The sequence below is a fragment of the Nannospalax galili genome, unplaced genomic scaffold (genome assembly GCF_000622305.1).
Source record: "Nannospalax galili isolate Female #2095 unplaced genomic scaffold, S.galili_v1.0 scaffold225, whole genome shotgun sequence".
In the NCBI taxonomy this organism is placed as follows: domain Eukaryota; kingdom Metazoa; phylum Chordata; class Mammalia; order Rodentia; family Spalacidae; genus Nannospalax; species Nannospalax galili.
Genome location: NW_008352653.1, coordinates 803587 through 806376, shown reverse-complemented (window position 1 = coordinate 806376; position 2790 = coordinate 803587). Strand labels below are relative to the sequence as shown.

The following is a 2790-nucleotide window of genomic DNA, read 5'->3' as shown; positions in this document are numbered from 1 at the left end:
ATGTTGAGTGTTTTATGTGAGTGCTAGGGAGCCAAACTGCTTCATTTTACTAGCTTAGTCATCTGCATAGCTCCTGCTTAGATATTTTCTTTTTTAAATAATTTTTATTTAAATAATTAGTTTTTAATTTTTAAAAAATATTTTATTTACTTATTTTTTTTTAAAGACAAAGTCAAAAGAGTTTATTCAGAAAAGGCCTCACTTGGCACCAGGCTAAGAAAAGAGGCCCCTCCTCCAGACCCTTAGGGTCTGTTCACAAACACGGGGCTCAGAGGGCAGTGGGGGAGGATACAGTGAGGTAAGGAGGGTTCTGAAGGCTTTGGCTTTCCCCGAGGATGTGGCCTCAGTCCCTCTGGTGGCCACTGCAGTGACCACCAGGGAGAGGCTGGCACTGTGAGGCACTGAGAAGAGCCAACAACAGGCCCTGCAGCAGGCTGGGCAGCGCCAAGATGCACCCCTAAGGCTTTGGGGATTCAGCAGAGAGCCCCATTGTTGCCACCTCCTCTGATTCATCCACTGAGGTTCCTGTGGTGCCAGGGCCAGGGCCCTCCTCCAGGCTCCCCCGGTCCTCCTGTTGGCTTTCTAGGTCCTCCTCTGGCCCATTCCTGTCCTTTTGGGCCTCAGAGCACTCTGAAGAGGCAGGTGGTGAGGCCTGGGTCAGTATCTGAGTGTTATGGTTGATAGCTACTCCGTGGTCCCCAGTTCCCTCTTCCACCTACCTCCGTTTTCTCACTTCATCAGCCATCCCTGCCCCCAGGAGTCACAGGACAGGGCTGTTCAGTCTCCCTAGGTTCCTGGTGGACAGGGCTGAGGGCACACCCCTCAAGGTTCAGGGCATTTTCTCTACCTCAGAGACACCCTGGGGATCTGGCTCCCCTGGGGCCTGCTCTTGCCTGTTCCCCTCCAACTTCCACTTCTTGCTCTCTTTAGGGCTCAAGGACTCAGCCTCGTCCCTTTGTTTCCCATCCAAGGTTCCCACATCCTGGGGCTCAATGGTCAGCATCTGGGGATCCTTGACTGCTCCACTGTCTCCACTTGGGTCCCCCTCAAATCCAAGGGTCTGACCCTGGGTGCCAGGCTTGGAGGGGGTCCCCAGAGCATTCATCCCTCTCTACCTGTCCCAGGCCCTTCAGTGGCTGGGGCATAGCCTGGGGCCTAAATCTCTGCAGCTTGTCATGGGGCCCACACACAAACTTGCATTGGGGTGGTAGTGCTCCCATGCAAAGTGCAGGTGCTCATGGCGCTGGTGCCGGCAGTATATACAGCAAAGAGGAAGTAATCCAGGGCACTCTGGTGCACAATGGGCAGTTCAAATTGCACTAATGTCTCCTCCAGGAAGAAGCGGACCAGTGGTGCCTGGTAGTACTCCAGGCCCAGATCACCCAGTGACTTGAGGATGCTTGTAATACACAGGTTGTTGTGGCTTCGACTACAAAGGTAGGTGGCAGGAGGATGAACCTGGTTCTAGAGATGCACATCTGGCCAAGGTATCTCCCGTTGGCTCCACACCAAAGTTCCAGGGTCTCCTCTGTCCCTACCCTCCTACCTGAGAAAATAGCCTGTTTGACCTATAGACAAGAGCTTCAATTATGTGGAGCTGCCCCAGCCCTTATTGTCTGGGAGACGCTGTTGGAGGCTAGAGGGGCAGATGTGCTGTCTGTGGACCTTCCTTGTCCCTGCTTCCTGGGTGAGTATAGGGGCCGACACTTCCCTGCCAGGTGGTCCCACCGCCCCACCCTGCAGGTAAAGAGGGTGTCAGAGCCTGTATGGGACCCCTCACATCTGCCTGAAACTGAGCCCCAGATACTAAGGGAAAAATGGGGGGAGGGAGGCTGCCAGCAGGGCCCTGTCCTCACCAGTTCAGGTTCTGGAAGTGCTGCTGGTAGTTCTTCACATGACACATAGCACCGGCGTCCTTGTCCTTAAGTTGGATCCCATAAAAGCTCAGCATGAGTTCATAGGGCTGAACAAGACGCTCTCTGACCTCCTTGGAGCTTTGGAAAGCCTCGACTTCTTTGAGTGTGAGGGGCTTGGCATGCCAGTTCACTCCTGGTTCCCTCAGAGGAAACAGCCATTGGATATAGGAGTGATTCTCCTCAAGGAGGTCATAGTTGTCCTTCAGGGTCTGAAGAATATCTTCAATGAGATAGCCATTTGGCTGGCAGCAAATCTCATTTTTGTAGAAACTCAGGTTGGACACATCACCATTGCAGTCTCATTCTACCAAATCCAGGTAGTGGTGCCGGTCCTGCATAACTCACCAGGTGTGGTACCCTGTCATCCTGGACTGCAGGGTGCAGGGCCCTGGCTCTGGCGCCACAGTCCTTGTGCTGTCCTCCAGGCTCTGGTTCTCCCATGTGGAGTCCCAGTCCTGGTCGTCCATGCTCAGGTGGCAGGGGCCGGAAGCAAAAGTTGTTTATTATTTTTTTTAACAGAGCATAGGGTAGGGGTTTATTTACAGAAGAGTGGGTGCCCCACATTTAGGGCTGCATTGTAAACTCCACACTCAAATACAGATCCTGTGACCTCCCAACAGCCACACAAAATGGTGAGAGAGGTGCCACTTGGTGTTCTCAGCTTATATATTCTTATATCCTTTGCCTCTCCCCCTACATGCAGCTAAGTTTGACTGGTTGGGTAGTAAGGGTAACTGACTCCTCACTTGACACTTGATGAAAGTGGGAAGGAGGTGTGACTATAGCTTTCCAGCATACTGGTCAGAGGACATTTCCAGTTAACACTCCACCCCTTCCTCCAGCTCTTATATTCTTTCTGCCAACCTCTTCCTCA

General features: G+C 52.5%; 1 pseudogene; it reads right to left on the bottom strand.

Moving 5' to 3' along the window:
• Positions 1-457: 457 nt before the first annotated feature.
• Positions 458-2383, bottom strand: LOC103747330 (annotated as a pseudogene).
• Positions 2384-2790: the final 407 nt, after the last annotated feature.